This window comes from Heptranchias perlo, chromosome 9 (genome assembly GCF_035084215.1).
Source record: "Heptranchias perlo isolate sHepPer1 chromosome 9, sHepPer1.hap1, whole genome shotgun sequence".
Taxonomy (NCBI): domain Eukaryota; kingdom Metazoa; phylum Chordata; class Chondrichthyes; order Hexanchiformes; family Hexanchidae; genus Heptranchias; species Heptranchias perlo.
The window spans coordinates 2,207,709-2,219,905 of record NC_090333.1 but is presented as its reverse complement, the minus strand read 5'-3'; the positions used below and the strand labels follow the sequence as shown (position 1 = coordinate 2,219,905).

Sequence of the window (12,197 nt, the reverse complement as noted above, 5' to 3'; positions counted from 1 at the left end):
TGTGGGGAGATATTCAAAAGGAAAAACAGCTCTTTCCCAGCGTCTCTGTGTGTGTGTGTGTGTGTGTGTGTGTGCGTATGTATTATTACTGAGAATAAAGCTGATATATTACACTTACTTTCTCAGCTCAGTGGTATTTCTTTCTTCTCCTCGGCTGAATGCCGCTCGCACGTAGCGATATAATTCAAAGTGCAAAATAACTTGGTGCCGTTGACTTTGAACAAGCAGGGTCTGCTTTCAAATGCAAGCTGCGCTCCCGAACTGGACTGTCTGTCTGTTTGTCAAGGAGAGGAAAAGGTGGCGGTGGTGAGGGTGGAGCATTAGCGCTCAGGAGGGGAGACTTTCTTTGAGTGGTGCCAATTAATCTGCACCAGAAAGTCATCCCCCCGACCGGGATTCGAACCCGGGTCTCAACGAGTTTAAAAGGTTGCGTCTTAGACCACTAGACCACCGGAGGGAACTGCCTCAACTCCCTGGGAACTTGTACAAGAGGCTGAGGACACGCACGCCTGCTGCGCTGCGCTGCGCTGGCAGCAGCGACCAGCAGGGGGCCGACCGGCTGATCCTTCCCTTTCACAGGCAGGCTTTTGACCCTCGATTAAACGACAAAGGTGTTCAGAAGGAAGGCCTGGGGGGAGGGAGGCAGGGAGGGACGGACGCACGCACGCACGCAGGGAAATCAGCACAAAGCAGGTCCCCTGGAATCTCACACCTGCGTCCCAGAAAACAGGTCTCCTGGTCAAAGCAGTCCTGCCCGCCCTGCCATTAACGTGACAATGGACAGGGCCCGGCAGCTTGAGACACATCTTTTTTTCAATATGCAAGTTCTTTTTAAAAAGGTTTCCTTCCACAGCAGCTCTGAGTTAGAGTTAGAGTTAGAGTGAGAGAGAGAGAGAGACTGACACTGACTCTCACACACACACACACAGACACACACCGTCTCCCATCCGATTGGTGGACTATGGGATTGAAAATCTAACTTTTAGTTTCAATGCAGCGCGTTGTTGTTGTAATATAGAACTGCAAGTTGCCGTTGTAGTCGTAGTTTCGAATCAGCACAAAGTAGGTGCCTCCCTGGAATGTCACACCTGCGTCCCGGAAAACAGGTCTCCTGGTCAAAGCAGTCCCGCCCCGCCCTGGGATTAACATGACAATGAACGGGGCCCAGTCAGGGAGCAGTTTGAAAGACATTTTTCAATATGCACTTCTGAAACATTAACGCCTTGTTTCTTCCGACAGTTTAACCAGCGATTAACATGACAATGGACAGGGCCCAGTCAGGGAGCAGCTTGAGAGACACCTTTCAATAGGCACTTCTGAAACATTAACGCCTTGTTTCTTTCGACAGTTTAGCCAGCCTTTAACACGTCTTGTGTTTTTATTTCCCATTTCCAGCCAGCCAGCCAGCCAGCCAGCCGAGCCAGCCTCTGCAGTATTTTTTTTCATTGGTCTTGCCTGCCGTGGAATGAATGTTTCAACACGAGCTGCCGATTGTCAGCACCTCACCTCTTTCTCAATTGGCCGTTGCAATCTCACTCACTCACTGTGAGACACGTCACATCACGTCACTAGTTTTCCTTAAAGAGGTCTCCTTCCACGGCAGTTCGTTAGTGACTGAGACTGACTGACGGAGGTCCGGTGAGACCCAACCCTCTCCCATCTGATTGGTGGCCTACTGGCAAATTTACCAATCTGTCAAGCAATCCTGGCAAGAAAGGGAAAAAAATCTTTAAACTCATCCACTGTTGCAATTAGAAACGGTGGCAAAAATGTGGCCAGAGTGGGAGAGAACGGCAGTGCTTCTAGACTGCATTAAACACAGGCAGCCAGAGACCAAAGAGGGAGTGCAAACAGGAGCCGAGATCAATTCGCATCGAGCGCGTCATCGCTTCTCGGCCTTTTGGCTAAGATCAAGTGTGTTCCTTTTCGGGCTTATTTGGATCTGAGCGGACTGGAACGCTGGCCGCGACCTCGTGCGCTCGCAAAGTGCGGACTTTGCTGTGATTGGTCGTTTGTGTGCTGGCTCCGCCCCTAAATTTGCATAAGGACCACACCAACACTGCAATGGCAGGGAAGGGCACCCGGGCAGTCGGCCATGGTGTGCCAAACACCGTCAGGGTGACGGTAACGACAGTCGAATGTGTTTCGCCGGTGGATCGGGAGCTTTTCGTCAAGCGCGTTCTGCTCGACTGCTGTGGATTCAAAGCGACGGACATCTTCTGCCTCCAGGATTTCCCTCGAAGCGGACATTTTGACGTCACCTTCAAGACCGTCGCTGGATGCCAGAAGCTTCTTCAAGTCTTCAAGGAGAAGGGGAGCGTCGGACTGCTGGCCATGCTCACGGCGGAGCCGCTTTTCACCCTCCCAACGCAGAGGAATCGCAAGCTGATTGTACACATGTACAACCCACACGTCCCGGTCGCCGATGTGCTGACGTTCCTCGCCAGATACGTCGACAGGGCGCAGAACAGCGTCGACGTCACCGACCAGTTTGGGATCTGGACCAGCAAGAGGGAAGTCACGGCAACGTTGAGACTGGACGCCCACGGCAACATCGTCCACCCTCCCTCCAGCTTCGCCATCGGAGGAAGTCGAGGATACATCACGTATGTGGGGCAGCCCAGAGTCTGTCGCACCTGCGGCAAATCCGGCCATTTGGCGAACACCTGCACTGCAACCATCTGCAAGAACTGCAAGCAGGAAGGACACCAGACTAAGGACTGCAAGGAGAGCAAGCGCTGCAACCTGTGCGGGCTGGAAGGCCATCTCTACAGGGTCTGCCCCGAACGCAACCTCAGCTACGCCCAGGCGGCCAAGAACAACACAGCGGAGGAGGAGGGGGAAACAAGCAAGGATGCCCCAAAGAAGGCCAAGAGTCAGCGCCCGGCCGCGACCTCCTCCAAGAAGACCCTAGCCCAGGAAAACAATGAACGAGGAAAGGGTCAAGCCGAAAACTGCCAGACCCCGACACCCAGCTCCGAGCCTCCTCAACAGATGACAGAGTCCATGGACGAGGAGGCAGCAGAGGGAGGATGGCAGCTGGTGGTCAATAAAACCAAAAAGAAGAAGCCAGAGAAAAGGAAACAAGCCCCTGCCGACACTACACCAGGGGCCAAAAGAGCACTCGAGTCGCAGTCGGACTGCAACGACTACCCCGAGTCTGACGAGGAGGGACGACAGGAGCGAAGTGGTCAGCCGTCCCACCCAAAGCGGCAAAATACCCAAGGTGACCCCGATGCGATCGGCACCCCCCATCTCCAGAACACTGGGAGCGACAACGCCTCCAGTGCCCTCCAGCTCCGGGAAGCCGGCAGCATCGTAGTGCCCAGCGCACACCAGCTCCGAGACACCGGGAGCAACACCGCAGAGAGCGAAGACCAGCTCCGGGAAACCGGGAGAAGCGACAACGAGGAGCCCCAACCGATCGAGGATCGCACGAACTCTTCACCTGACACCAGGCCGCCGATGTCACCCCGGCGGGACGACGACCCCCTCTCTGAGGCAGAACAGAACTCGTACCTCAGCTCAGGGATCGTGGAACACTTTACACAGATCACCTATATGCAGAAACACGGCCAAGAGCTGGAAACAGCAAACGGACTGACGGGTGAGACTTTAAACATTTGTTAAAATGGGTCTGAAAGTCGCATCCATTAACGTGCGTAGCGTTAAAAGCACTACGCGATGTGTGTCGACCTTGGACTACCTGGCCAAGGTCAAGAGCGACCTGCTGTTCTTACAGGAGTGCGGCCTGCCGCATCTCAGCAATTACAGGCAATGGTCGCAGCGCTGGGCCCACGGGCCGTCTATCTGGTCGGGAGGCAACGATAACCGTGCCTCCGGCCTGGGGATTCTGCTGCGGGGGGGCAACTTCACCATCACCGAAGTAAAGGAGGTGGTGGGGGGCCGTCTCCTCGTAGCAGACGTAAAGTACAAAAACGCTCCGCTCCGGCTGATCAACGTGTACGCCCCGGCTCTGAAGGACGAGCGGCTGGCCGTCTTCCAGCAGCTCCCACTGCTGCTGGCGACGTCCAAGCCGGTCATTCTCGGCGGTGACTTCAACTGCATCATCGATGCGGCTGGACGATCCGGCAGAGCCGACAGCAAACTGGACGCCACGTCCAAACTCCTGATGGAAGCGGTGAAAGACGCCAAGCTGTGCGACGTCTTCAGCAACCCTGCAGACGGAGCGGCGCGTCAATACACCTGGTCCAGACCAGACGGGTCCGTCCGTTCCAGGATAGACTTCCTGTTTGTATCCCCGAAGCTCAAGGTCAGATCCACCAAGGTCACACCGGTGTTCTTCTCTGACCACTGCCTCCTCCTGGCCGACTGTCACCTACAGGACGATCAGAGAGTGGGCAGGGGGACATGGAAGCTGAACGTGAAACTGTTGACCCCGGGAAACATTGAGGAACTGACGAGGGATTACAAAGGTTGGAGAACCGTAAAACCCCTCTTTGATTCCCCAGTGCACTGGTGGGAAGCCATCAAGGCGAACATCAAGAGGTTCTTCATCCTCAAAGGTGTTCAGAAGGCGAGAGAGAGGCAGAGGGAAACGTCCCGACTCCAGAAAAGCATGCAGAATCTTCTCCTGCTGCAGTCGATGGGGATCGATGTCGGGGAGGAACTCAGAGAGGTGAAGGACCAGCAAGCCTCGCTCTTTGCCTCCGAGGCCTCCAAGATCATCTTCCGGTCCAGAGTCCGCTCCGTGGAGCAGGACGAGACTTGCTCGCGCTTCTTCTTCCAAAAGGTGCACAGAGAGAGCTCTGTGATCAGCAGCCTGAAGGAAGAGAACGGCTCGGTCACGTCCTCGCAGCCCGACATACTGAGGATCTGCAAATCCTTTTATGCCGGGCTGTACGACGCGAAGCCCACAGACAGCGCGGCCTCCCACTCCTTCTTGTCGTCTATCACGGAGGTTCTAGACGACAGCAAGCGGGAGAGTCTGGATCACCCGCTAACTCTGGACGAACTGACAAAGGCCGTCCGATCCTTCGAGAAGAGTAAGACTCCCGGAAGCGACGGCTTACCGATGGAGTTGTACTCGGCTCTGTGGGACTGGATAGGCCCAGACCTGCTGGAAGTGTACGGGGGTATGCTTCTGGCAGGCAGCATGTCAGACTCCATGAGGAAAGGCATCATCACCCTCATCTACAAACAGAAGGGGGAGAGGGAAGAAATCAAAAATTGGCGACCCATCTCACTACTTAACGTGGACTACAAAATTCTGTCCAAGGTCATCGCCAATCGGGTCAAGTCAGCCCTGGAGGTGGTGATCCACCCCGATCAGACCTGCGCCGTACCCGGCAGGAAGATCTCTGACAGCCTGGCGCTACTCAGGGATACGATTGCCTACGTACAGGACAGGGGGGTGAACACCTGCCTGATTAGCCTGGACCAGGAGAAGGCCTTTGACAGAATATCCCACACGTACATGATGGACGTGCTCTCCAAAATGGGGTTTGGGGAGGGAATCCGAAATTGGATCCAACTGCTCTACACAAACATCAGTAGCGCAGTTTCAATCAACGGGTGGGAATCAGAAAGCTTTCCGATCAAATCTGGAGTCAGGCAGGGCTGTCCTCTCTCCTCCGTCTTGTTCGTGTGTTGCATCGAACCCTTTGCCGAGTCCATCAGGAGGGATGCGGGCATAAGAGGGGTGACGATCCCAGGCAGCGGAGGCACTCAGGTCAAGGCCTCCCTGTACATGGATGACGTCGCCGTCTTTTGCTCGGATCAGCTGTCGGTCCGCAGATTGATGAGCATCTGCGACCAGTTCGAACTGGCCTCGGGGGCCAGGGTAAATCGTAGCAAGAGCGAGGCCATGTTCTTTGGGAACTGGACCGACCGATCCTTTGTCCCCTTCACCGTCAGGTCGGATTACCTGAAGGTGCTGGGGATCTGGTTCGGGGGGGCCGGGGCGTGCACCCAAAACTGGGAGGAGCGTATCTCCAAGGTTAAGCAGAAACTGGGACTGTGGGATCAACGATCCCTCTCGATCGTGGGCAAGAACCTGGTCATCAGGTGCGAGGTGCTCTCGGTGTTGCTGTACGTGGCGCAGGTCTGGCCCATACCTCGCTCCTGCGCCGCGACAGTCACCCGAGCCATCTTCCACTTTGTCTGGAGATCAAAAATGGACCGTGTCCGCAGAGTCACGATGTACAAATCTCCAGAGAAAGGGGGGAAAGGCGTGCCCAACGTGGCCCTCATCCTGATGGCCACCTTTGTGTGCGGCTGCATCAAGCTGTGCATAGACCCTCAGTACGCAAACACAAAGTGTCACTACGTGCTGAGGTTCTACCTGTCCCCGGTGTTGAGAAGGATGGGCCTGGCCACGCTGCCACGGAACGCTCCGTCCAGTTGGACCGTTCCGCCCCACCTGTCCTGCGTGGAAAGGTTTGTGCAGGAAAACACCTTTGACCACAAGGCGATCAGCAAGTGGTCCGCACGTAACGTCCTCGAGACCCTGCGGGAAAAGGAGATGGTGGATCCTGTCGGTTGGTTCCCCGAGCAGACTGTCAATGTCATTTGGCAGAACGCCTCATCGCCAGAGCTTTCAAACAAGCACCAAGACCTAGCTTGGCTGGTGGTGAGAAGGGCCCTTCCCGTCAGATCCTTCATGCACTCCCGGGCTCTCAGCGCCACCGCGCGCTGTCCCAGAGGAGGCTGCGGTGGAGACGAGACCGTCACCCATCTCCTTATGGAATGTGCCTTTGCAAAGAAGGTCTGGAGAGAGATGCAGTGGTATCTGTCCAGGTTCGTCCCGAGCAGTTCCGTAACACAGGTTTCTGTGCTCTACGGGCTGTTCCCGGGGACGCACACTGAGACGGACATCGGCTGCTGCTGGAAGACCATCAACTCGGTGAAAGACGCCCTTTGGTCTGCCCGAAACTTGCTGGTCTTCCAGCACAAGGAGCTGTCCTCGACCGAGTGTTGCAGACTGGCACATTCCAAGGTCCAGGACTACGTGCTGAGAGACGCACTGAGGATGGGTGCGGCCGCCGCAAAGGCCCTGTGGGGAAAGGCAACCGTTTAGAGCCTTCCCGACATTGTAAACCGAGGGGCTGCAATCAGGGAAAAACCCCCTCGGGCAGAATGTAAAATTCAAATTGCTGTAATGTAACTGTAATGAATCTGAAATGGACCAGAAATGAATCTGTAAGCAATAATCTGTGTTGAGTATGATGCAATGAGACACCCGAGAGTGTCATGAACTGTAATGATGTCCAATGTTTTCATTGTACTGCACTTAACGTAACCTGCAAATTGTATAATCTGTATTGTGTACGTTTGGAAAGTGATATGACAACTGTTTTGTATGTACTGCTGCAAATTTTTATGAATAAAGTATATTTTTTGGAAAAAAAAAAAAAAAAAATCTGTTCTTATCAGTTTAATATCTGATACGTCCCCTATCTGGGGACCATATATTAAATTGATTTTTGGAACAGGGAGATGGAACAGGGGCTTGCTCCGTCCACTCCACGCATCGACCCAGTATTGCAGTGTCTCTGGGAACGGTGCACCTCCCTGTGGGGAGATATTCAAAAGGAAAAACAGCTCTTTCCCAGCGTCTCTGTGTGTGTGTGTGTGCGTATGTATTATTACTGAGAATAAAGCTGATATATTACACTTACTTTCTCAGCTCAGTGGTATTTCTTTCTTCTCCTCGGCTGAATGCCGCTCGCACGTAGCGATATAATTCAAAGTGCAAAATAACTTGGTGCCGTTGACTTTGAACAAGCAGGGTCTGCTTTCAAATGCAAGCTGCGCTCCCGAACTGGACTGTCTGTCTGTTTGTCAAGGAGAGGAAAAGGTGGCGGTGGTGAGGGTGGAGCATTAGCGCTCAGGAGGGGAGACTTTCTTTGAGTGGTGCCAATTAATCTGCACCAGAAAGTCATCCCCCCGACCGGGATTCGAACCCGGGTCTCAACGAGTTTAAAAGGTTGCGTCTTAGACCACTAGACCACCGGAGGGAACTGCCTCAACTCCCTGGGAACTTGTACAAGAGGCTGAGGACACGCACGCCTGCTGCGCTGCGCTGCGCTGGCAGCAGCGACCAGCAGGGGGCCGACCGGCTGATCCTTCCCTTTCACAGGCAGGCTTTTGACCCTCGATTAAACGACAAAGGTGTTCAGAAGGAAGGCCTGGGGGGAGGGAGGCAGGGAGGGACGGACGGACGCACGCACGCAGGGAAATCAGCACAAAGCAGGTCCCCTGGAATCTCACACCTGCGTCCCAGAAAACAGGTCTCCTGGTCAAAGCAGTCCTGCCCGCCCTGCCATTAACGTGACAATGGACAGGGCCCGGCAGCTTGAGACACATCTTTTTTTCAATATGCAAGTTCTTTTTAAAAAGGTTTCCTTCCACAGCAGCTCTGAGTTAGAGTTAGAGTTAGAGTGAGAGAGAGAGAGAGACTGACACTGACTCTCACACACACACACACAGACACACACCGTCTCCCATCCGATTGGTGGACTATGGGATTGAAAATCTAACTTTTAGTTTCAATGCAGCGCGTTGTTGTTGTAATATAGAACTGCAAGTTGCCGTTGTAGTCGTAGTTTCGAATCAGCACAAAGTAGGTGCCTCCCTGGAATGTCACACCTGCGTCCCGGAAAACAGGTCTCCTGGTCAAAGCAGTCCCGCCCCGCCCTGGGATTAACATGACAATGAACGGGGCCCAGTCAGGGAGCAGTTTGAAAGACATTTTTCAATATGCACTTCTGAAACATTAACGCCTTGTTTCTTCCGACAGTTTAACCAGCGATTAACATGACAATGGACAGGGCCCAGTCAGGGAGCAGCTTGAGAGACACCTTTCAATAGGCACTTCTGAAACATTAACGCCTTGTTTCTTTCGACAGTTTAGCCAGCCTTTAACACGTCTTGTGTTTTTATTTCCCATTTCCAGCCAGCCAGCCAGCCAGCCAGCCGAGCCAGCCTCTGCAGTATTTTTTTTCATTGGTCTTGCCTGCCGTGGAATGAATGTTTCAACACGAGCTGCCGATTGTCAGCACCTCACCTCTTTCTCAATTGGCCGTTGCAATCTCACTCACTCACTGTGAGACACGTCACATCACGTCACTAGTTTTCCTTAAAGAGGTCTCCTTCCACGGCAGTTCGTTAGTGACTGAGACTGACTGACGGAGGTCCGGTGAGACCCAACCCTCTCCCATCTGATTGGTGGCCTACTGGCAAATTTACCAATCTGTCAAGCAATCCTGGCAAGAAAGGGAAAAAAATCTTTAAACTCATCCACTGTTGCAATTAGAAACGGTGGCAAAAATGTGGCCAGAGTGGGAGAGAACGGCAGTGCTTCTAGACTGCATTAAACACAGGCAGCCAGAGACCAAAGAGGGAGTGCAAACAGGAGCCGAGATCAATTCGCATCGAGCGCGTCATCGCTTCTCGGCCTTTTGGCTAAGATCAAGTGTGTTCCTTTTCGGGCTTATTTGGATCTGAGCGGACTGGAACGCTGGCCGCGACCTCGTGCGCTCGCAAAGTGCGGACTTTGCTGTGATTGGTCGTTTGTGTGCTGGCTCCGCCCCTAAATTTGCATAAGGACCACACCAACACTGCAATGGCAGGGAAGGGCACCCGGGCAGTCGGCCATGGTGTGCCAAACACCGTCAGGGTGACGGTAACGACAGTCGAATGTGTTTCGCCGGTGGATCGGGAGCTTTTCGTCAAGCGCGTTCTGCTCGACTGCTGTGGATTCAAAGCGACGGACATCTTCTGCCTCCAGGATTTCCCTCGAAGCGGACATTTTGACGTCACCTTCAAGACCGTCGCTGGATGCCAGAAGCTTCTTCAAGTCTTCAAGGAGAAGGGGAGCGTCGGACTGCTGGCCATGCTCACGGCGGAGCCGCTTTTCACCCTCCCAACGCAGAGGAATCGCAAGCTGATTGTACACATGTACAACCCACACGTCCCGGTCGCCGATGTGCTGACGTTCCTCGCCAGATACGTCGACAGGGCGCAGAACAGCGTCGACGTCACCGACCAGTTTGGGATCTGGACCAGCAAGAGGGAAGTCACGGCAACGTTGAGACTGGACGCCCACGGCAACATCGTCCACCCTCCCTCCAGCTTCGCCATCGGAGGAAGTCGAGGATACATCACGTATGTGGGGCAGCCCAGAGTCTGTCGCACCTGCGGCAAATCCGGCCATTTGGCGAACACCTGCACTGCAACCATCTGCAAGAACTGCAAGCAGGAAGGACACCAGACTAAGGACTGCAAGGAGAGCAAGCGCTGCAACCTGTGCGGGCTGGAAGGCCATCTCTACAGGGTCTGCCCCGAACGCAACCTCAGCTACGCCCAGGCGGCCAAGAACAACACAGCGGAGGAGGAGGGGGAAACAAGCAAGGATGCCCCAAAGAAGGCCAAGAGTCAGCGCCCGGCCGCGACCTCCTCCAAGAAGACCCTAGCCCAGGAAAACAATGAACGAGGAAAGGGTCAAGCCGAAAACTGCCAGACCCCGACACCCAGCTCCGAGCCTCCTCAACAGATGACAGAGTCCATGGACGAGGAGGCAGCAGAGGGAGGATGGCAGCTGGTGGTCAATAAAACCAAAAAGAAGAAGCCAGAGAAAAGGAAACAAGCCCCTGCCGACACTACACCAGGGGCCAAAAGAGCACTCGAGTCGCAGTCGGACTGCAACGACTACCCCGAGTCTGACGAGGAGGGACGACAGGAGCGAAGTGGTCAGCCGTCCCACCCAAAGCGGCAAAATACCCAAGGTGACCCCGATGCGATCGGCACCCCCCATCTCCAGAACACTGGGAGCGACAACGCCTCCAGTGCCCTCCAGCTCCGGGAAGCCGGCAGCATCGTAGTGCCCAGCGCACACCAGCTCCGAGACACCGGGAGCAACACCGCAGAGAGCGAAGACCAGCTCCGGGAAACCGGGAGAAGCGACAACGAGGAGCCCCAACCGATCGAGGATCGCACGAACTCTTCACCTGACACCAGGCCGCCGATGTCACCCCGGCGGGACGACGACCCCCTCTCTGAGGCAGAACAGAACTCGTACCTCAGCTCAGGGATCGTGGAACACTTTACACAGATCACCTATATGCAGAAACACGGCCAAGAGCTGGAAACAGCAAACGGACTGACGGGTGAGACTTTAAACATTTGTTAAAATGGGTCTGAAAGTCGCATCCATTAACGTGCGTAGCGTTAAAAGCACTACGCGATGTGTGTCGACCTTGGACTACCTGGCCAAGGTCAAGAGCGACCTGCTGTTCTTACAGGAGTGCGGCCTGCCGCATCTCAGCAATTACAGGCAATGGTCGCAGCGCTGGGCCCACGGGCCGTCTATCTGGTCGGGAGGCAACGATAACCGTGCCTCCGGCCTGGGGATTCTGCTGCGGGGGGGCAACTTCACCATCACCGAAGTAAAGGAGGTGGTGGGGGGCCGTCTCCTCGTAGCAGACGTAAAGTACAAAAACGCTCCGCTCCGGCTGATCAACGTGTACGCCCCGGCTCTGAAGGACGAGCGGCTGGCCGTCTTCCAGCAGCTCCCACTGCTGCTGGCGACGTCCAAGCCGGTCATTCTCGGCGGTGACTTCAACTGCATCATCGATGCGGCTGGACGATCCGGCAGAGCCGACAGCAAACTGGACGCCACGTCCAAACTCCTGATGGAAGCGGTGAAAGACGCCAAGCTGTGCGACGTCTTCAGCAACCCTGCAGACGGAGCGGCGCGTCAATACACCTGGTCCAGACCAGACGGGTCCGTCCGTTCCAGGATAGACTTCCTGTTTGTATCCCCGAAGCTCAAGGTCAGATCCACCAAGGTCACACCGGTGTTCTTCTCTGACCACTGCCTCCTCCTGGCCGACTGTCACCTACAGGACGATCAGAGAGTGGGCAGGGGGACATGGAAGCTGAACGTGAAACTGTTGACCCCGGGAAACATTGAGGAACTGACGAGGGATTACAAAGGTTGGAGAACCGTAAAACCCCTCTTTGATTCCCCAGTGCACTGGTGGGAAGCCATCAAGGCGAACATCAAGAGGTTCTTCATCCTCAAAGGTGTTCAGAAGGCGAGAGAGAGGCAGAGGGAAACGTCCCGACTCCAGAAAAGCATGCAGAATCTTCTCCTGCTGCAGTCGATGGGGATCGATGTCGGGGAGGAACTCAGAGAGGTGAAGGACCAGCAAGCCTCGCTCTTTGCCTCCGAG

At 54.8% G+C, this 12,197-nt stretch overlaps 1 pseudogene; it reads left to right on the top strand.

The window, feature by feature from the left end:
- Positions 1-7,352: 7,352 nt before the first annotated feature.
- Positions 7,353-7,534, top strand: LOC137325796 (U2 spliceosomal RNA; annotated as a pseudogene).
- Positions 7,535-12,197: the final 4,663 nt, after the last annotated feature.